This window comes from Taudactylus pleione, unplaced genomic scaffold (assembly GCF_031769625.1).
Source record: "Taudactylus pleione unplaced genomic scaffold, aTauple2 ptg000109l, whole genome shotgun sequence".
Lineage (NCBI taxonomy): Eukaryota > Metazoa > Chordata > Amphibia > Anura > Myobatrachidae > Taudactylus > Taudactylus pleione.
This window is the reverse complement of record NW_028284511.1, coordinates 7,432,715-7,455,953: the sequence shown is the minus strand read 5'-3', so window position 1 is coordinate 7,455,953 and position 23,239 is coordinate 7,432,715. Positions and strand designations below refer to the sequence as shown.

The 23,239-nt window shown below is 44.6% G+C and overlaps 1 protein-coding gene across 1 annotated transcript in view; it reads left to right on the top strand.

The window, feature by feature from the left end:
* Positions 1-2,943: 2,943 nt before the first annotated feature.
* CD151 (CD151 molecule (Raph blood group)) overlaps positions 2,944-23,239 on the top strand; it is a 45,766-nt gene continuing 25,470 nt past the window's right edge. The window contains exon 1 of the mRNA XM_088470986.1: positions 2,944-3,088. The gene's annotated coding sequence lies outside the window, so the exon portion shown is untranslated. The remainder of the gene's footprint in view (positions 3,089-23,239) is intronic.

Below are 23,239 nucleotides of genomic sequence, written 5' to 3'. Positions count from 1 at the left end.
ACATACACACACTGTGCAGGGTCAGCCCCAGGTCTACTAGCACCCTGTGCAAGAATTTGTGGACGCCCAACCCCTTCCAAATACACAGAGTTCATTGAGCAAAACTTTCCACATCCATGCAGACTTTTGGCCTGATTCTGAGTCAAACATATTTGCTGATACGTAAGCTTTTTGCGGATTTCAGTATGTACTGCGTATGCGCTTACTGACAGATTGAAGGGAGCAAACGTTACGAGAAGTGGGTATTTCTGGGCGTTGACTGGACCCTAACCTAGTGCACGCATGGAACTGTTCCATGAGAGTATCATGGACGTGTATGCAGACTTCCTTGCTCAATCGTAGCTTAGCACTAATGACTCCATACGGATACATATCCCCATCACTGCCTATGTATAGTACATGGCAGGCTCAGCACTAACCCGTTGTTCCCTTTAGTGACTGGATACGCACACCGGTACTTAGGCTGGTGCCAGGACTTACTCTTTGGACAGTGTGGGCTTATCTTAAGGACACCTGAAGGTCAGAGATGGTACGCAATAGGATCGTACCTGAGCTGGCAATCTCGAACTGGGCAGAGGTTGAATTTGAATACCCAGTGATGGACTTGGCAAGGACTGATACATCAGCAGGTGGACAGCAGGTAAGGCAATTCCCTGTTGCCAGTGGAGATGGTAGTTCCGTAGATATGATCACACACCGGAGTGTGAGTGGACCGCAGGTAGCAATGGGGATATGCTGCAGTAGGGATGCACTTGATGGTAAGTCGCAGGTATGAATGGAAACAGCTGCCACAACTGGGCCACAGGAAGAAACAGCGTCTGGCTACAGATTGTAATGTTCTGGTTTAGTTGTGGACCCGGGGTGGTGACAGGAGCAGATACAGAAGCGGATTTAAATAAAAGGGTAGAATCTTTAATGAATGGTTTAGCAGACATGGGAATGGCAAAAGCAAAAGTCCAGGTTTAGCACTAAAGTGCACTTGAAAACTGTAGTGAGGATAATGGGAGAATATCCAGATAGTGGCAGATAAGAACAGTCCAGTATGCAGGTTAGTGAGCTGAAAAACACTGGCAGAGGTGATGAGTCCAGCTGGGAGTGAAATGGAGGCAAGGCGCAGGGTGTCAGCAGGCTCAGGCACTCAGGCAGGGGAAAAGGTAGTGGAGGATGCAGGATAGTCCAGCGGGTTTTTGGAGCTGACAAGCAGGCTGGCAGGTAGCGTTTTCACAGGTAACAAGAGGTGAGCACAGAGAACTCCCTCTCAGCTAGGCTGAGACACTCATTGCACTGGCAATGAAGGAAGGCTCTGAACCTTCCTAAATACCCCATGCCGCGCTACGACTGGCTGAAGGGAGCACATGGCTCACCAAGATTGGGCAGTTGAATCACATGGTCAGAAGGCAAGATGGCGGCGTCCATGCCAAACGGAACGGAAACACCGCCAGGCCCTACTAGCCCTGAGTGACAATGTGCCCGCCAGACACCCCCCACCATAGTGACCTCACAGGTAATACCCGACGACCACCATGCCGAGGAACACTGGCCGTGACACAGATGGTGCAGTTGTACTGTAGACTGATGTGGATGATAGATAACGCAGCTAGGCCGCAGGCTGATAACATGGCTAGGCCGCAGTCTGGTAACACGATCACAGCAGACTGGGAGATAATCGACAAGGAACACAGATGAATAAGCACAGGTAAAAGGCTCTGACGAGATAGGAGACCAGGAGCAGAACGGAAACAAACCAGACTGGACACTAGGAACAGGCTATCACTTGCAGGGAATGCTGGGACTGACTGCAATTTAACAGGAGGAAGAACCAATGCAAACCAGCTTCCTTGATTAGAGATTAATTTGCAGCTGAGCTACACACACAGTGATCGCTTGATTACAGGCTGGGTACAGCTGAAAACTTCCACAAACTGACAGCATCCCTGCTGCCTAGCAGCAGCCAGGACCGGAAACTGCAAGACAGTCAGAGATCCCGCCAGCGGATCGTAACAGAGCCAATGTGAAAGGGGGTGGAGCCTCGCTGCACTCTCGTCCACATCACTGTGGGGACATGCCCAGCACTCTCTTAGATGCTGGGCTGCCCCCAGGCTCACCCTACTCTGAGAATATATGCGCATGGCATCTATTCTCCTACTGCTCATCCGCTGCTCTGCTATGCAGAGCAGTGGTGTGTGCATCCCCTCCTCTCTCCACAGCCAGCCATTGGATGGGCATCAGAAAGCTACATCCGATGGCTGGAAACTATCGAATTCCCGATATTCCATGGAAAAAGTACTTTGGCTTCCAATGTCCATCTCTAATTAGGGTTGCTTCCAGAAATTTCCTAGGCTGGTTTTACATCTTAACCCCTGCTTACATATCACTGACATTCGATTAAGTTCCTTACACTTGGAGACGTGACAGCCATAACCCTAATACAGTAACGGTAACCTAAGTTCAACACACTCTATATCAGCCCCTGTACATACAGTATGTATATTATAAAAATATAAATGGATAGATATACAACAGCGATCAAGTAATGTACACTCAAATGCTTGTTATAATTGGTGTCTGGTCATATTAAAAAAGACAATGACAGCACTCCGGTAGCATCAGAAAGACCAGCACGCCAATTTTGCAAAAGTAGAAAGAAAATGTATAAAATATTATCCAGCATCACACAATATAATCGATACCATCAGTCACAAAAAATATGTAAACGTGCATAAAAGTCTCAATACTTATCAGGGCACTATAAAGAAGGTTTTAGTGGTAACTGTGCCCTCTGGCAACTTCATCCTGGAGCACAAAGTTTGCGTATAACTCTGTCTCCAAGCACAATAAACACAATATACAAATATCTGTAATCTCACAAATCGCCAGCAGATGGCGCCTCTTCTCCTGTAGTCTACCTAGCAAATGGCACACATAGGGTTAAGCAGCAGCGCACTTGCGAGGTGTGGCTTTGTGAGCACAATCTCTGTTTCCCAGCTTTCCAGTGTCCGGGGATTCTGTCCACGTATCCTGTGCTCTACAGCCGCTGTCAGACCCAACACCGCAGCCCTAAACCTACTGGAGGACCTACAGCCCAGAGGTGAGATTTGTTTCCCGGATCAGTGCAGAGCTAGAAAGCCTTTGTGTGGCCACACAAGGAGATGTCTGTAGCAGAGCTGTGTGTAATGCGGAGGTGGTGTGCTCCTTACAGGGACTGCATAATGCACACACTGATTCTTTGTTACTGCACTTTTCTTTAGCATGCAGTGACACATTAAAGGGGTTGAAAGTAATGTACAGAGCTTGGCATTATGAATAGTATTGTCCTATCTCTGAGATGGGAACCGAGTAGTGTGTATAGGACACTATACAAGGGGCTGAAGGAAGTAAGGTATGATGTAACAAGATGTTTTATTTTACTTTATTTCGGTCCCACTGTAATGTGGAAAAATAGCAAGCAGTCCAGCTACTGTATTGTGCCTACACAACCTGTTCCTAGCAAGCAGTCCAGCTACTGTATTGTGCCTACACCCCCTGTTCCTAGCAAGCAGTCTAGTTACTGTATTGTGCCTACACCCTCTGGTCCTAGCAAGCAGTCTAGTTACTATATTGCGACTACACCTCCTGTTCCTAGCAAGCAGTCTAGTTACTATATTGCGACTACACCTCCTGTTCCTAGCAAGCGGTCTAGTTACTGTATTGCGACTACACCTCCTGTTCCTAGCAAGCGGTCTAGTTACTGTATTGTGCCTACACCCCTGTTCCTGGCAAGCAGTCTAGTTACTTTATTGTGCCTACACCCCCTGTTCCTAGCAAGCAGTCCAGCTACTGTATTGTGCCTACACAACCTGTTCCTAGCAAGCAGTCTAGTTACTGTATTGTGCCTACACCTCCTGGTCCTAGCAAGCAGTCTAGTTACTTTATTGTGCCTACACCCCCTGTTCCTAGCAAGCAGTCTAGTTACTGTATTGCGACTACACCTCCTGTTTCTAGCAAGCAGTCTAGTTACTGTATTGCGACTACACCCCCTGTTCCTAGCAAGCAGTGTAGATACTGTATTGCGACTACACCTCCTGTTCCTAGCAAGCAGTCTAGTTACTGTATTGTGCCTACACCCCCTGTTCCTAGCAAGCAGTCTAGTTACTTTATTGTGCCTACACCCCCTGTTCCTAGCAAGCAGTCTAGTTACTGTATTGTGCTTACACCCCCTGTTCCTAGCAAGCAGTCTAGTTACTTTATTGTGCCTATACCCCCTGTTCCTAGCAAGCAGTCTAGTTACTGTATTGTGCCTACACCCCCTGTTCCTAGCAAGCAGTCTAGTTACTGTATTGTGCCTACACCCTTAGTTCTTGTAAATCCTTTTGCTACAGCTCTGTAATTATAAGGCAGCAATGGTTGCTGTGAAAACATGAATTGGAAGTAATGTGTGAGCTAGTAAAAAAAACTTAGAAAATAATAGTTGCTATTGTGGTCCATGGTATCATATATCCTTACCTGTTTGTAACTTTGGTGTCTTCTGATCAGTGCACATCTTGCAGGAGATGGACTGATGTGCTCTGAGATTTTATGTCTCATTTATACAGCACAATGGTATATGCTGGCACTATGTAAATAAACATATGAAAGAGGGTGGAGGAGTGATCCTGGTAGATTGTATGTATAAGGACAGATACAGTCAGTGGGGTGAGAGGTATGCTAGGAATGTCATTGCTAGTGTCACTAAACTTAGGGCACTTCTCTGCAACAGGGCAGGTACCAGGTAAAATGTGTCGCTTTAGGAAATCAAAAGTCTGACACTACTAATCTGGATGAGAGCGTTCTGGCCTGTGATCAGGGCTGGTAGTGTTTCTCATACCTGTTATGCATTGTGGCTTCTTTCATTTGCACATATTGACAGATGGATCAGTCAGGCGTAGGGGGATCTCAGAAGTTCCCGGTCTGAGGGCAGTCCTGCCCTGTTTTCTCCACTGTCCGGTGCTATGGAGCACTGTGGTTCCATACAGAAATGAGCACTAGTCACTATAGTGTGGCTACAACAATAATAACACAGGGCTCGACAAATCCCAGGGGCCAGGTCGCCATGGCTACCAGATTTTGCTGCCTGGCTACCAGATTTTGCAGTGAGGGAGAAAGCAGATCCTCATCAGCTCTGGTGGAGATATAGTATTGTGGTGTTCATGTCATGCACAGGAGTGCATGTGGTGACTGCTGTAGCTGTGTCCATCCTGGACTGCTCTGATCCCTGTTGTCTGTCCCAGTCTTTGCTGATTCTCCTGTACGTCCCGGCTGTCTACTGTCTCCTATCTCCGGCTGCATAGAGCTATCTGGTAGTAGGCTATATGTGTGGCCAGGGATTGCGGAGCGGCTTCAGAGGGATAGTGGCGTGACCATGAGGGGATGGGGGTTTTGTTGTACTTTCTGGCACCATTGTTTTATGTGAAATGTGGTCCGTTATTACTGGAGGGTGAAGCAGGGGAGCTGTGCAGAGCAGTGAGGGGGCCTCCATGTTACTGTATCCATTCAACTGTGACCATTTTGTGGACTAGTATAGTGTGTATAAAGGTTGCATAACACACAGAGCTGTGCTCCTTACTCCTGTCATTTTTGGGGGGGGCAGTGGCCTGGCTCCTACACTTTCATCCCGGCTCCTAGATTTTAGAAAAATTTGTCAAGCCCTGTAATAACATAAATGTTTTCTGCATTTGGGACCTAAAAGGAAGCACGGGGTGAACTTTATGACCTAAACAAACCTCATGGCTAACAAACTCCCAGTTTTATATTTAAAAATCATGAGAGCACCAGTCCTCTCAATAGATGGCTCTTATGTTTGCCACAAAGTACATTGATGCAATCACAAAATAAATTCTTTCTTTCTTTCTTTCTTTCTTTCTTTCTTTCTTTCTTTCTTTCTTTCTTTCTTTCTTTCTTTCTTCATATTTAATGAAAAATACCTTCAGGGTTCAAAAACAAGCGATAGCATAACAAAACATGTAATACTCAGCACATGATAGCCAATAAAGGTAGTCTCCAAAGGGCTCGGGGAGCCATGCTTATAACCCGGTGGGACCCAATCAGCAATTTGCTCCCAAATGCCGGAAAATGGACAAAACCTGTTGTTTGAACAAATTGTTTAGATCAAACATTTAACAAACTTGTCTGACGTCATTTTCATCTGTTTTCTGGCATTTAGGAGCAAATTGCTGATCGTCATTTACTCCCATACGTTACCAGATTTTCAATTCCAATCAACTAGTTGGATGGTTGGACAGAAAATCTTTAGGTGTGTATGTAGCTTTACAGAGACAGAACCACACGCAAGCATATCAGTTAATGAGCACCTGGGGAGTAAGCTGACAAAATGTGACCTGTATGAGAAATTGCGGTGCCATTAGAAAGTTTGACCACAAAATAATTGTACAAACAATTGGCTTCAATCCATGGCATTCAACCACCTGCTGTGACTTTAGTATGTGACTACATGTAAATAGTGTGGTCACATACCAGGTGCTTGGTGGGACAGGTTTAATTTTTAGCAATGTCTCGCTGGGCATCACCGCAATGTCTGCCCACATTATTTTTCTATATGTAAGCAATATTCACTCATAGGTCCTGATTTAGAGGTGGGTGGAACAAGCACCTGATGTTTTATATCTGAGCATGCGTCCTAATGGATCCCACCGTTGGGACGCAGTTCGGAATTGCATGGAGGTCCTTGCAATTCCGATGAGCATTCCTGGGGGTTTGGCTTTTGTTAGAGGGCGTTTTGAAGGCGCAGTTCCACTGGCACCTGTGGTCATGTACAGTCAGATATTCTGAGCAAACATAGGGTTGCTCTGATGTCCGATGTTGGGGACGATGGTCGCTTGATGGCGTTGCTATTTGCACACCGCAGCGTATTACAGCTGCTGAGCTGGTGGGCATCTCAGTAGACAGCCCATCGACTGTGGCATTAGCATAAATTCATAGTAGTGGCTGCAGCAAAAGTCGCAGCTGCTACTGTATTAGCACCCTTCTCTGAATCAGGTCTATAGTCTTGCGCCACACTATGGGATGCATGGAATAATGAGAGATGATATCGGTTGCGAAGTACCTTCATGCTGAATTTAATTATGCCGAAGAGGAATAATGTTCAGTTCTTCTTTTTATTGTGTAATAAGCAAGGTATCATTTTATTGTAAGATAACCTCAGTAATGTGTGTCTTTGTGTGTGGGCTCCGAGTGAGTTCCCAATCTGTATCACGCTGGATTTGATAACAATGGTAGGCAACCTCTGGCACTCCAGCTGCTGTAGAGCTACAGATCCCAGCATACCCTGCCACAGTTTTGCTGTTAGGGGATAGTCAAATTGTCGCTGGGATGTGTAGTTCTAACGCAGCTGCAGGAGTGCAATAGGTTTCCTACCCCTGTTACAAAATATGGTGGAAAACCATGTCAACAGATAACATTTACATAGCCCATTTGTTCTCTAGAAATCCAATGGTCTTGTTTTGTATTTCTTTATGTGTATTTTAGTCCAACCTGTTGAGTGTGACCTCTGCCAATAGGAGCAGGGCACAGGAGAGAATGGGCCTTTGCTGCTTCCTGGAAAAATGGCCGGTGATCGGCGTCTTAGATGACGGCATCCTAGACACACTGATACAATCACCTTAGCTGTAGTACAAAGTCCAGTCATGCTGTATTGTTTCATGTATTGTGGGTGTGCCCAGAATAATGACAGTGGTTGTACAGGGAGCATGTATAGTAATCTAACTAGCATTTCTATTACATTTACTTGGTCTGCAAATTGACAACTTCCTCAACTAATAATGCTTTGGAGCAAACATGGGCAACCTTTAGCCTGCCAGCTGTTGTGGAACTAAAAGTCCCAGCAAGCAAAGACTGCCAGGGAATGCTGACAGCTAGATTGGCTGCAAGTTGTCTAACTTTGTTTTATAACTTGGATCAACGCAGTACTGGGGAATAGTGTCCCTGTGGCTCCATGATGAGATTCATTAGTTATTAAATGTATTTTATCAGAACTTCTAAAGCAAATGTAGAGGACTCCGAAGTGTAATATGAAATCATATATATACTTATATAAACACGTTCCGTGACACAATGTAAGAGGAGTTTCACTGTCATCCAGGCAGATGTGTGAGGTCAGTCTTAGGATATCATGTACCTTTCTGTTTAGGTTATCCACTTGTGGCACACACACATGGCCATCAGTATAATAGCACAAGCCCTGTCCTCATTGTGTAGTTGTGAATTTAAAGGTCTCACTAACCACTTTGTTTTTACCACTTGATACTGCAATTATTACATGTGATTTTTTGCTGGCACAGATATACGTATTGTGGTGATTGTGGGACTAGAACCCATTCACAAAGGTTCCTGGGTGTGTCTCTGAGGCTATGTTCTGCTATAGACATCCTGGTTACAGTAGTGTTCAGCTGCTACATTGAGCTGTGGGTGGATGGGTGTGTGTCTGTCTAATAGCACACACGTGTGTGTGTGTGTTTATATAAAATGATATACACACACACACCGTTGCTGCAGAACTACTGTAGTTCTAAATCGATTGAGCGACTTCCGTTTGGTGCATCTTTTAAAACTGCTTTATTATTTAATTTTTATTTGACTCCTAAGTGATACACCAGGACACAGGAAGGGTCAGGCTCCCACAGACAGGGGTTTTTGGTCTATATTTGGAAGGAAATTGTATGGGAACATCTGGCCTGTAATATAACATCGGTGTAATGGTTAGCGTTACTGCCTCACAGCAATGAGGTCATGGGTTCAATTCCCACCATGGCCCTAACTGTGTGGAGTTTGTATATTCTCCCTGTGCTTGCGTGGGTTTCCTCCGGGTACTCCGGTTTCCTCCCACACTCCAAAAATATACTGGTAGGTTAATTGGCTCCCAACACAAATTAACCTGTGTATGTATGTGTGCGCATGTGGTAGGGAATATAGATTGTAAGCTCCATGGGGCAGGGACTGATGTGAATGGTCAAATATTCTCTCTGTGTAAAGCGCTGCGGAATATGTGTGCGCTATATAAATAACTGGTAATAAATAAATAAATAAATAAAATAACATCAGCAAATACCCTGTGGCTATATAAACTAGAGGAACTGTTGGGGAAAGTACACTTTGTATTATGCAGTAGCGTGTCTATAATGTATATTTTGAATAATTGTTTTGAGATTTAAAAGTAACAAAGCAACCAAGTAAAGTAACATTTTTGCATCCAATTCTTCTTCAAGAATTATTTCTTGATGATGCATTAACATCATGTAGCAGAAGAGCAGTAAAACAATAACCCCAACATATGTGAAAATGTGGGTAAATCGTGCATCATTAAGTGTTTAGGCAGCCATCATATTTAATACACTGGTAAAATAAAGTCGCTTTTAAAACTGTTTAGAGACTTGTTTTGATGCGTTTACCCGGAACTCGCTCTGGATTTCTTTGCTGTGCATATTCCCCCCTTGCTGAGGCCAGAATTCTTCAGACTCATTAATTGCTGAAGACAGGCTGCTAACAAGTGCTGTTTGTATTACTGTAACCCCTTTGTAGCCAGAGAAGTGACCTTTTCATGAGAGCGAGCAGGTGGCAACACGACACTGTTGGTAAGAAAACATCATGAAATAAAACCTGATTTAGAGGATATAATGTCGGCTCTTTGTCTCTGTTACAGTAGGTCCATGTGGTTTGTATGCAGTACAGCAGAGCAGAGTAGCACAGTTAAGTATATGGCAGCCTATTTACTAAAGGGATCACCCCCGAAAACATGTAAACGGCAGGTCTGACAGGCTATCTTGAGCTGGCATTGGCTATGGTGGCCTATTGGCTACAATTGTGATTTTGTTTTCCAGCCTCGGCTTGAACGAATGGCAGCACATAGGGCTGGAAATCCTGGCAGGCAGCAGCAGCAGCAGCATTATCCTGGCAGTGAGACTGAGAAAGTTACCGTGTGGTAGCTCCAGGGGATCCGCGGATTAACAATAGCTGATAGAAAACCATTACAGATCACCATAATATGCATTGGTGAGGAATGTTCATTTTTGGGGCCTCAGCACTAACCTGAATAAATAGGCCATCTGGTATTATAGAGGAGGACATACGAGTATAGTAATAGTGTTATAGTACAGCACTGATGTATCAAGCCTTCTGAAGAGTGCACAAGGGGAGGGTTGCCTAAAGCAACCAATCGGCTTATACCTATCGTTTGTATGTACTTGATGCTAGCTAGAAGTTGATTGGTTTTGGCAACTTCCCGACGTTAAGTATTAGGGTTAGGGATAGGCACGAGGGGGAGGTTTAGGGTTAGGCTGCGGGGGAGGGGGAGGGTTAAGGTTAGGCTGCAGAAAAGATGGGTTAGCAGAAGGGTTAGGACACTTACCTACTTGACGGGATGCCGCTGTCTGTATTCTGACCGCTGCCATCTCTGCTGCCGGGATCCCGTACCCCGTGAATTGAGTGCACAGAGGCCGACCTCATCCCCCAGAGACCATCATTTATTAAAATAAAACAATACAATACATGGGTGGAGCACAAGCACACTCCTGCTTCCTATCCATCCTTCACCTGTCATATCAGCTGTTTTAAACATTGCGCTTAGGGAGTTGAACAGTCAAAACAGGTCCATTGATAAAGATGCAATGAATCCCATATGATGGATTTGTTTCTGTATTTATTTTATTTCCAGATGCATTGCCTAGGCCAGAGATTTCCCTTAGTTTCAAGCCTGTGTGAATTTTGTTACATATAGAATTCTGAGCACTCCATTCATATTGCATAGTACTATATGATGGAGTTGTTCATTGTTACACTTCTTTATCGAATGGTGTGAAGAAAGCTGGGCCCTGGACAATGACAATAATAGTTACCTAGTGGGGTACTTGAAACTCATTCCCGTACGGAACCACAATTATCACAAAATGTATGTTTTATGTGTGCACCCCCTATTGAAATATTTGTTTAAATTGTTCTAGATGGATGGCTCATACACCCTGTTGGTTTGGACCTTACCACTTAGGCGGAAGTGCCAAAGGAAAAATGTACACATCCGCTCCAAAAAGCACTTCAGGGGTTAACTTGCAGAATGGGTGGGGTTAAGCAGACGCTAACCATATTTACGCTGTATTATCCTATGGCAGATTCCTTTTGACCACCTTTTGCAAGGGGATAGCAGGGCCGGCTCCAGGGGTAGCCGCCCCCTGTGCCATGCTGGGTATACTGCGCTATCTAGATGTGCGTGGCCTAATTATTATAGGCCACGCCACCTAAGTGACGTTATTTGAGGGCATGTCCGCATGGCACGCCTCCCGTGTAACGTCAGGCTGGGGGTGAGCCCAGCACTCCGTCACTAGCTGGGCTTCCCCCAGCCCTCTCCCAGCACTGGATGGATGCCGCACGCATGCGCGCAGCATCCATTCAGCTACTCCAGGGGTCTGGCACGCCGCACAGCTGCGGCGGTGGGGGTGCCCAACCTTCCAACCAGACCACCTGCCGGATACTTCAGCCCATGGGTGCAACAGCGGGACAGTGCTGTCCCGCTGAAATCGGGATATTGGGTGGGGTGCGCCCTGGATGGATTGGAGCCCCTGTTCGACCGCACTGGTCGAAAACCCCAAGAGCCGTCCCTGGGGATTATGTCACTACTCTGCACAGGAAACGCTAAAACGACTTCAGACTCCATTGGACATTACTATGGCACAGTCAAGGAGGATAAATTTTACGGAGGAGAAAACGCACATTCACATTTACCACTTGTAAATGCAGCATAGCATTGAGCGCGGTTACACATTTCCCAACATAAAACAATTTCATGTGCATTCCACTGTAGCAATAACAGATTATGCGCACATGAAACAGCAGCTGATGTTAGAATTAATATAATCATTTGCACCTGCTGTGTAGATTAATGATAAAAAATTTATTTATATTGAACATTTCTCCTAATAAGACTGAAAACTACGTAGAATAATAAAACAAGTTGCAAGTGATGAGAGCTGTAATTAATTTCCTTATCTTCAGTAAACTTTACCTGGAGCAGAAAAAAAACATGGTATAAATGAGGACAGGATGGTCCAATTCAAATGTCCTGCGTTCCTGATGTGTTATATCCTCCTTGACTGTTAGATTTCACAATCCACAAACCTCTTACTCCCTCCTTCTGCCTTGTACAAATGTGTAGGTAGTGAAGCCGGGTTAGGTATGACTTGATAGAGCCATTACTGCAGTATGTTATGTGTGTGTATATAAGAATGAAGAACATTGACAAGTTCATACATGTAGTCACATTATCTGTCACGGTTGGCCTGCCTACATATAAAAATGGTATTGTGTTTTTTCTTCTTCAGGGTCCATAGGCTCCAACCTTGTGGTATAGCTGGATCTGGATCCCAGGCACCACGCAGTTAAAAGCTTTAGCTCCCAGAATGCACTGGGTCCATCCTCTATGCCCCGCCCCGAGCCACAGGCACCTCAGTTCTAGTTGGTGTCCAGCAGGAGTCTGGTCACTGTTTTGCGCAGAGGGCTGATTAGCAGCCCCAAAGCTAATTTTAATTTGTTTTTAGCTATTAGTTTTTCTTCTTTTGACTCTTCAGAGCGGGCAGCGGCAGACTGACCATAGAACGTCCGCGCTGCCGCTCCGTCACCCCACCGGCGCAGCGATGCCAGTTCAGATCTGGGAATCTTGGCGGGACCCCAGGGTCTGTGCTAGCCGGACTCTGCGCGACTTCCTGGACTGCTGCTGGATCTACGGGGACAAGTAAGAGCGGATCACCGCTTGCGGTGATCCGCGTATTGAGCAGTCTTTTACCTCCGGTCTCTGAAGACGGACCGATACCCCACGCATCCACTAAACCACCAGGGACTGGCAGCTGGAAGCAGGAACCAGCGTCCCAGGGGTTCATTGCCGGCCAGGGGAGGCATCCTTCCCTGTTTAGCGGCTCCTCAGCTCAGCACGCCTTTCCGCTAAGGTCTGGCATTGCTGAGCTGCTCTCCTCCTACGGCCACACCCCCTCTGAGGTCTCCGGTGGCCATTTTCTACTGGTACATCGCAGATCTCTCTGGCAGCGTGCAGACCAGTCCCCCTGTATACCTCTCCCCTGGGGTCACTGTATACAGCACTATAGCTTTCCCAGACACTGAATCTGGGTGGTTGATTGTAGTGCCAAGGTGCAGTAAGTAATGCTTCTGCATTGTATGTGACTTATGCTAGCACTGACTGTCTGTGTATCTTTTTTCCTATTCTGTCAGTCTATATCTATTCCTTTCCTTTTCCTACAACCCTGACAGGTGTGTGTAGGGAGGTTTGTTTGATTTCGCATATATAAACTCAAATATTTGTGAAGTCTGTCACATACGATTGTGTGCTGCACGATGCCATATTGTTGGACCAGTGTTTTGCATACTTGTGGGTACTCAGTTTTGCGCTTCCTGCTTCCCATATATACATACAGTCAGGTGCATAAATATTGGGACATTGACAGAATTTTCATATTTTGGCCTCTATTCACCACCACAATGGCTTTGAAATGAAACAAACAAGATTTAATTTGAGGGTAATTACATCGAAATCAGGTGAACGGTGTAGGAATTACAACGGTTTCTATATGTGCCTCCACTTTTTAAGGGGCCAAAAGTAATGGGACAAACTAAACAATCCTAAATCTAACTTTCACTTTTTAATACTTTGTTGCAAATCCTTTGCAAGCAATTACAGCCTGAAGTCTGGAACGCATAGACATCACCAGACGCTGGGTTTCATCCCTGGTGATGCTCTGCCAGGCCTCTACTGCAAATGTCTTCAGTTCCTGCTTGTTCTTGGGGCATTTTCCCTTCAGTTTTGTTTTCATCAAGTGAAATGCATGCTCAATTGGATTCAGGTCAGGGGACTGACTTGGCCATTGCATAACATTCCACTTTTTAGCCTTAAATAACTGTTTGGTTGCTTTTGCAGTATGTTTCGGGTCATTGTCCATCTGCACTGTGAAGCGCCGTCAAATGAGTTCTGAAGCATTTGACTGAATGTGAGCATATAATATTGCCCGAAACACTTCAGAATTCATTCTGCTGCTTTTGTCAGCAGTCACATCATCTGTAAATACAAGGGAACCAATTCCATTGGCAGCCATACATGCCCACGCCATGACACTACCACCACCATGTTTCACTGATGAGGTGGTATGTTTTGGATCATGAGTAGTTCCTTTCTTTCTCCATACTCTTCTCTTCCCATCACTCTGGTACAAGTTGATCTTTGTCTCATCTGTACATAGGATGTTGTTCCAGAACTGTAATGGCTTTTTTAGATGTTGTTTGGCAAACTCTAATCTGGTCTTCCTGTTTTTGAGGCTCACCAATGGTTTACATCTTGTGGTGAACCCTCTATATTCACTCTTATGAAGTCTTCTCTTGATTGTTGACTTTGACACATATACACCTACCTCCTGGAGAGTGTTCTTGATTTGGCCAACTGTTGTGAAGGGGTTTTTCTTCACCAGGGAAATAATTCTTCTGTCATCCACCACAGTTGTTTTCCGTGGTCTTCCGGGTCTTTTGGTGTTGCTGAGCTTTCCGGTGCGTTCTTTCTTTTTAAGAATGTTCCAAACAGTTGATTTGGCCACACCTAATGTTTTTGCTATCTTTCTGATGGGTTTGTTTTGAGTTTTCAGTCTAATGATGGCTTGCTTCACTGATAGTGACAGCTCTTTGGATCTCATATTGAGAGTCGACAGCAACTGATTCCAAATGCAAATATCACACCTAGAATCAACTCCAGACCTTTTACCTGCTTAATTTATAATGAAATAACGAGGGAATAGCCCACACCTGTCCATGAAATAGCTTTTGAGTTGATAGTCCCATTACTTTTGGCCCCTTAAAAAGTGGGAGGCACATATAGAAACCGTTGTAATTCCTACACCGTTCGCCTGATTTGGATGTAATTACCCTCAAATGAAATCTGAAAGTCTGCAGTTAAAGCACATCCTGTTTGTTTTATGTCAAAGCCATTGTGGTGGTGAATAGAGGCCAAAATATGAAAACTCTGTCAATGTCCCAATATTTATGCACCTGACTGTATATTGGCAGACATGTCTGACAAGGAGGTTGAGCGCACTGCTGCAGCCACTCTGCTCTCCTGCAGGAGTAGGAGAGGAGGATTTATCTCAGAATGGGCTATGTGTGCCTGTTTCCTCAAACCTCCCAACAATGGGACAGGATCCCCTTTGGGTGTTTTTTTTCTCAGGTGCGGACCTCCATTGCGGTTCGCCTAGCTGTCCCGGCCGTTTTGCCCCATATGGGGTTACCCCAAACAGCCATCCTTCCCTCTCAGAATATCATTGCAGTCTACTCCTGGGCCTCAGACTGTTACTCCCTATCAGGGGTTACCGCTCTATATGCAATCCCCTCCGGTTCCACAACAGTCTGTCATTCCCTTTCAGGGACTTCCGCAAGCTGTACAACCAGCCTGGGTGCATGTTCTTTCTAGTTCAGTTCAGAGTTTGGCAGCTTTGTCTACGACCTTTCAGACCATGTTGCGGAATGAAAAACCTCAGATTTAACCTCCCTTTGTCCGCCCCCAGTGGCGCCTTGGGATTTGGCGGTTATTCTTCAGGTCCTCCATTTGAACCACTAGATTAGGTGGAGCTCAAGTGGTTGACAGCTAAGTCGCTTTTTCTCCTGGCGATTGCTGCGGCCAGTAGAGTATCAGAATTGGGGGCGCTCTCCTGTCGTCCTCCCTTTCTGATATTTCACCAGGACAGGGCTGTGCTTCGCTCTCGCCCTGGGTTCCATCCTAAAGTGGTTTCTAATTTCCACATTCATCAGGAAATTATTGTACCGGCCTTTCAGTCACCAGACCTCTCGGCTGGTGAGGCCTCATTGAATGTGATCCGTGCTCTCAGGATTTTTGTGGACTGGACCAGTTCCCTTCGTAAATCGGATTCCTTATTTGTACTCTTTGGATTTCACAAGAAAGGATGGCCAGCCAACAAACAAACTTTGACTAGATAGTCATACGAAGCTATCTCAGAGGCTTACACACAGGCAGGCCTGCCTGTTCCGGCTTCTGTTAAAGTTCATTCTACTTGGTCTGTGGCAGCTCGCCGTGGCGCCTCGGCTGTTCAGCTGTGTAAGTCGGCCACATGGTCTTCCATCCAGACCTTTCTGAGGTTCTATGCATTTATACACTTTCGCCTCTCAGGATGCTTCCTTTTGGGTGGCGGATTCTCCTCTCAGCGCAGGAGCGTTGCCACCCTTAAAAGGACTACTTTGGGACATCCCCAAGGTCACCCTCTGGAGCCTATGGATCCTGAAGAAGAAAATGAGAGAGATGGTAAGAACTTACCTTTATCTCTTTCTTCAAAGTCCTTAGGGTCCACGGGGCACCCGCCATGCCACACCTGGCTTCCTGTGGGCTCTGGTACTGGTCACCGGTTTTCCGTTTCTGTGAGTATGATTCTCGAGTGTTTCAGTCTTCCTTCTCTCTTTTTCCTCCTCCGGTCTTGACTACTTACCAACTGAGGTGCCTGTGGCTTGGGGGCGGGGTATAGAGGAGGATGGACTCAGTGCATCCTGGGAGCTAAAGCTTTTAACTGCGTGGTGCCTGGGATCCAGATCCAGCTATACCCCAAGGTCCCCCTGTGGACACTATGGACTTCGAAGAAAGAGAGATAACAAAGGTAATTTCTTACCATATCTCTCATTTTTTTTAATTTTTTTTATTTTACAGCCTTACGCTGTTTCTTTATACTCCCCTTTTTTATTTTAATTTGGCTCACACACCCACAGCTGCCTTATCCAACTTTGTCCAGCTGCTCTCTGCTTCCTTCCTGGAGCGAGCTGCTGCTACTCCCATCACCTCCATAACTCCTTCTTTTCCCCTGGTCCTCATTTAGTTTTCATATTATTCTTTGTTTCTCATCCTTATTAGTGTTCCACTATGGTAAATACTCTGTTCTGTCATTGTACACAGCATTGAAGACTAGAGAACATCTAGGATAGTAATTGGTTTATTGATCCTAAAGTACAAATGCGTTCCAATATAAAAATGAATCTTAAAACATGAATCATCATGTGTACATTTCCCATGCCATTTGCATGTACCCTCTTTTCTCCTGCACTGTGATCTACTGTCCAGTGTCCACTTGTCCCAATTCCCAAGGGTGAAGACTCCGTAGTCATCGGTATCCCCATATTTGTCTCGGCACTAGATAGCCACATGACATGGAAATAATAGCCTTCCATGAAATTGATATGTGATAAACCAAATTTACTATAACTTGCATGTAAGTTTGTAGAAATAGTTGCAACTAATACATTTACAAAAGATTGCACAAACTTTGGGAAATCTGCCTGAGAATGCACTTTGGCCTGTTATAGTCTGGTACTGGGGCTTTTTGCTGATTTCTTGACATTAAGCTCACTAAGCACTAAGTCAGGCAACAGAGTGTCTCCACTATTAGCTGCAACCCAAGATACCGGGATGTGCTCCAACAGATCACACTCCACACCTCCAATAGGCTAATTGGATTTACACAAATCAGTTTATGCAGTAACTGCATTATAGTAAAGGTGTATTGGAAAATCTGGTTAGTTCTTCCAAATGTGCTAAACGTGACTTTGGTCTCTTGTACGTTTGGTCAGAGCTGGCTTGAGGCACGTTCCATGTGAGCGGCCGCACAAGGGCGCCAGCATACGGTTCTGGAAGAACCCCGCCCTCCATCCAACCGCTGGCGTTATTAGTATAAGCTCAGGGGGAGGGGGAGGGAAGGGGCGGAGGGGGAGCACAAGATGCCGCTGGGTGCCATGTGTAACATAGCACCGGCCTTGTGGTAGATCTCAGGGCAAAGAAGTAGCTGCTACCACTCAACAGTTGTGAATTTGTATTTAGTGGAAAACCGTTGTGTCCGCTGGATTTGACCTTTATTTCATGGCCAGATACCACAATTTCACCCCAAAGCTGCTGCAGGTAATTTTAGGCTTGGAAAGGATCACTGTTAGGAAGTTGAGTTGCAAGGACACGACATCTATGTTGTCCATTTTAGTTGATAAAATTTGGTTGACTTTGTATCATGTATAGTCAATTGAACTAATCTAGTTTTATGGGAGTGAAATATATCCGACTGGTTTCAAAACCCAGTTGGCCAATGATGCATATCTATGGTATCACCTACCAACTAGAACATGGAAGTTCCACACAACCAGATATACAGATATATTGCAGATTTGGGCACAAGGTGTCTGGCCAGATCTGAGACAGGTCTAATGATCAGCCAGACTACAATATATTTAATTTATTACCGATCCTACTGACAGGAGCCCTGATATCCAAGCATCAGATGATATACCCTCCATGATGATATCCTTACCTAAAATATCTGTTTTAGGAACATATCAGACTATTTACATGTACATCAATTCATTTTTTTTATTTTATTTGATCCTATCTATCCAAAGTGAAAAAGGTAGCTGTGTACGCCATCCTACCCCCCTGGCCAAAGCCCGGGGTATGCCATATGCAGCCAGTTTTACTGGTACTCTGCCGTTCTATAATACAGAACTAGTAATGTTTTATTTTAATCAAATGAAAATGGTGACAGCAGAGGGAGGAGAGGAATCCAATAGAATTAGGTGAGTTGTGCCGTTCATTGTATAACCCCCTACATTGACTGATTTTATTTTGTTTGCTCCCATAGAGGTTTACACAAAAATTAGTGAAGTAGCCACGATTTAGAGGGTACCGTTTATGGCAAATAAAGGGGGGCAGATTGGCCATAGGTTTTCTCTCTGGTGTGCTGGGTGAGGGGACTGCTTGCTTGGAGTGATTTAAAAATTTTACATGTTTCTATTTGTCATGGGCAAGGCGACCAGGGACATGCTCTGGCTGGCTAGTGGCAAGTCCCAATATTGATAAGCTTCCTGGTGGCTGCACCCTCCCCGGGGACCAGCAACCTTACAGCATGAGCCCCTTCCCCTTTTCCACCTTACTGTTGCAGTGCAGGAGCTTGAGAACTTCATTTCCCTCTGAGTGTTTGGGCCCCGCTCTTTCCTATGTGCTTCCGTGACTTCAGCTTTTCTATAGTACCCATCAGAGCTGGGCACTGATTTTCAATGGTGGTCACTGTGATGCTCATAATATTGTATTTCTAGCACTAGGATGCTCTCTGTATTGTCTGTCGATCACGTGGATGCTCTCTGTAATGTATGACGGTCAAGTCAGTGTGCTCTGTATTGTATTACTGTCACATGGGTGCGCTTATATATTGTATTGTGGCTAGGGAAAACGGTTTGCTAATAAGTTTTTGTTAGGCCCAGCCTGTATGAGACCACTTTCAGAATTTTTTGCACTTTAAGTTCCCAATTTGCCCCTGTGCAGATGTTTTTCAGATTGCGTAAACCTATAAATAGCTATTTTTTCCATAATGTAACGTATTAGATTTGTAAAGATCTAAACCTCGTTATAAGTATTAACTTGTAGCAGCGTTTAGGCTTCATTATAACAAGTTGGTGAATCATAAAAACAGCTCATTGTGATGAGCGTGATCAGGTAACGCATTTCTTCCCCTTTACATGACTTCATTTTGAAGCCCTCTAGTACTGTAATATTCTGGTCCATCTCGTGTCTCGACTGTCAGACAGACGTAGCCAGGAGCTTAGATTTAGCCTGCAGGGCTGCCAGACTCTTCGGGGAAAGCTTTCCTGATCCGTATCATCCTGTGACTTGTTGTGGGGTGCGGTCTGGAAAAGGTTGAGCAGAAGAATGACACAAGCTGAGATGATACACAACATTGACAGACTGAGAATTCCATCCCTTCATATGTAATGTTCAGCTCATAATGGATGTGGAACCTACAGTATGTACTTTCTTATCATTTCTTAGCATGTGTTACTATAACTTGTTTTTGCTATACTGTTAGAATAAAAGTCTCGTCTCATTCCTCCAAGAAGAATTAGTGAAATAAGTCTGCTTGTTTTGTAGGCAAAACCAGATGGACATGAATGTTTGACTCTCTGCCCAGTTTCCATACTGACTGTGCAGTTTCCATATTAACGGAAATCTAATTTAGATCCACTCGTATTTAATTAAACGTCCTGCATTTGTCACATAAAGATTAATTGAAATACTGTATATTCACTCTGTAACTGCATGATACTCTCCCCTCCCCCCTCCGCTCTACCTCTCCCTCTCCCCCATGAGCAAAATAATCTTTTTCCTTTGTACCAGTTTCCATGAATATACCAAGAAAACACAGTAAGGCAGCAATTCTACAATCACTATAGTACCTAATGTACAAATGGTGTTATACCACGCAAAGTTTTGGTGTTATTTATACTGTATATATAATATATTGCATTCTTAAGCAGAGTACACACTAGACGATATGTGGTCCGATCAGGCGTATCGGATGACATATCGTCCACATCAGGCGGTGTGTACCTGCTATGTCGCCAACTAAGCTAGCTCCTGCACGTCTCCAATGACATCGCCCGTCGGACCTGCATGCTGGCCCGATGGGCGATATCGTCAGCGGGGGCCATGCTGTCGAATGCAACATGGACCCGCCATCACTGCCGGCATTGACAAGTATGAAAGCACTTGCTGATGCTGGCACCTACGCCGGGACCTGCCGCACGACACATCGGCTGGGTACACATCAAATTGTGTACCCACACTTAGGGAAGTGCCATCTTCATCTGCCTATTTTCTGGTTGTTGCGTACATGGCAGGCATTGGTGGATTACTGTTAGATTAGTGGTAGGTAACATGCATATGGCCCACAAGTCACAAAGGGGCACACATTACTTTTTATCCTAATATAAAAATGAATATGAGTAAGAATCTATTTTAGTTACTTCACCTGCAATAGTTTGGTTATCTCTACAGTGGTGCAATAAATGTTCAGTGCCTTTACTATGAGTCTTTCCTAGGGCACTTGTAAACAATTAGATTGAGTCAGCACCCCTGAGTTTTCCAGCAATGTCTGTGATACCCAGTAATATGCATAGTATTATATGCAGCACTAGCAGTAATGCACGTTAATAAGCCACTATTTGAATTAATGCCCACAAATATATATAGTAGTAAAATGAATGTCCACTAATATACCATTTATAGTAGAAATTGCAAATATTCCTGCAGTTATCATAATGCCCGAATGTCACATGCAGTAGTAACACCAAGCAATAATGCCAGCTGTTACATAAACCATTGGTGGTATTAGCAATGGGCAGTAATAAGCCACCAGTCATAACCAAATAACATATCTACAGCAGTCGCACAATTAGCCACCAGTCGTAATAAATTACTAGGTTAGTGCTCACCTTATACTACCACAGCCCCCTACCAACCTGTACCCACATGTGCATAATACAGTAAAGAGGTAACAAAGGTGTGCAGAATGGCAAAACATGACCACCAGATACAGCATTGTGCCCAATATAACCTCTCCTGGCACTGGCCATGCTGATAATCAGGGTGTATATAAACCACCAGATTTTTTTTAAACCGTTGCAAAATCATCCAAAAATGAGTAGCCTCTGCGAGGAGCTTTTGTATGTAGAGCATGTAATTTAGATTGAAATGAATGGGCAAGCTCTGATTGGTTAGAGTGTGAGAACTGCCAGTCAGGCCAAGCCCATTTATTTCAATCGGAATGACAGGCTCTGTGCTGGCCACAGCGTCAGTATCCAGAAGCGACAAGTTGAGCGTCGTAGTAGTGGGATTAACGTTGACTGATGAGGACCATCCTTTTGGATTTGTGTAATTAATAAATGGGTTAAAGAGGGCTGTGGTGGGGGGTGTTTAGTTGAAAGAAAATAATTTGGTGTGTGTTTTGTGATTTATATATTTTTTTTGTTACTGGTGCACTGTAGGTTCCAGCAGGCCCTGGATAAAGGAATCTGCTGTCACTTTTGGTTCTCCAAGTGCCAGCACTTCCCGGCCCGGCAGTCATCAAAATTGAGCATGACAGGGCTTGCTGGGATCTGTAGTGTGCCAAACACCCCTAACACCAGCCCCTCCACATGCTGATCACTTAGAGGTGGCATACACCGCTGCAATGCTACGTGTGTGACCAGCATAACTGCCAGGGATAACAAAAGAGATCTAATCGTCTTATGTTGCCCTCTACATCACAACATCATGCCAGCATTGTACCATATCTCGAGCTGGCAATGTTAAAGCTAGCATTGTGGTGGTTACATTATTTTCCTGTTATCCTGTTCCCAGTATGTACCAGGGTCTCCATTTTCCTTTCCTGTTGCACTCTGGGCAGGATAACCAGTCCCCTGGTCCTACTACAGGAATGTTCTCACTCCCACTTTAAAATTCTCAAAAAGAATGCATTAAATGTCAGGCATGGGATGTGGTGGAGGAGAACCGATTGTATAACAACATTTACCCTGTGATAGAGGCACATCGCCAGCCAGAGACAGACAGACAGACAGACAGACAGAGACACACACACACACACACCCCGCTATCTAAAGAGAACACAAAAATAAGCGCACTCATGTTCCCCTCTCATAGTGTATTTTAGGACTAACTACAAGCTTGAGGGAACATGTGATACGATCTGTAGTGATGGATTGGTGTTTGTGCACTATATTATTATAGCAATCTACAGATAGTCATTTATTTAAAATGATAAATCATTAAATTAAAAATATAATTGTTATATACTTCTATGAATGTTACTGAAATATATATAGGATTATATACTGATGACTGGCATGTATCCAGCATGTGCAGTGGGAGCCTCCCCCCCCCAATGGTGACAGAGAGGGTACAGCCATCGTACAGGACAGGAGAAGAGGACTGGGTGGGTGCAAGGGGACGATATGGGGGTGGGATGGGCACAGCAGGCTGATGTGACCCGGCATCTTCCGGGTACATTTTAATAGTATATATCTATTTGAGAAAGAGTCTTAGAAGTATAGGCAAAAACATTTAATTAAAATAATTCATTTACAGAAAGAGGTGTTTTTAAATGTTTGGCCTGTCCTAAATAGATGTTGTGCCGCACCTAAGAACTAGTAGTAATATGTGCATTTTACATATATTAAAACACTAAGGATCATTTCTGAACAGCTAAATCTATGGACCCGATAATGTTTAAGATTTCCGAAGACTCTACCTATGGCATGTTTCTGGTTCCCTACTGCCAGTGTCCAGACCATTTTAATGGTTTTTGTTTTTTATTACAAGGGTGGAAATAGACTTTTTTTTTTGCAGAAGTGCAAATAGAATGTG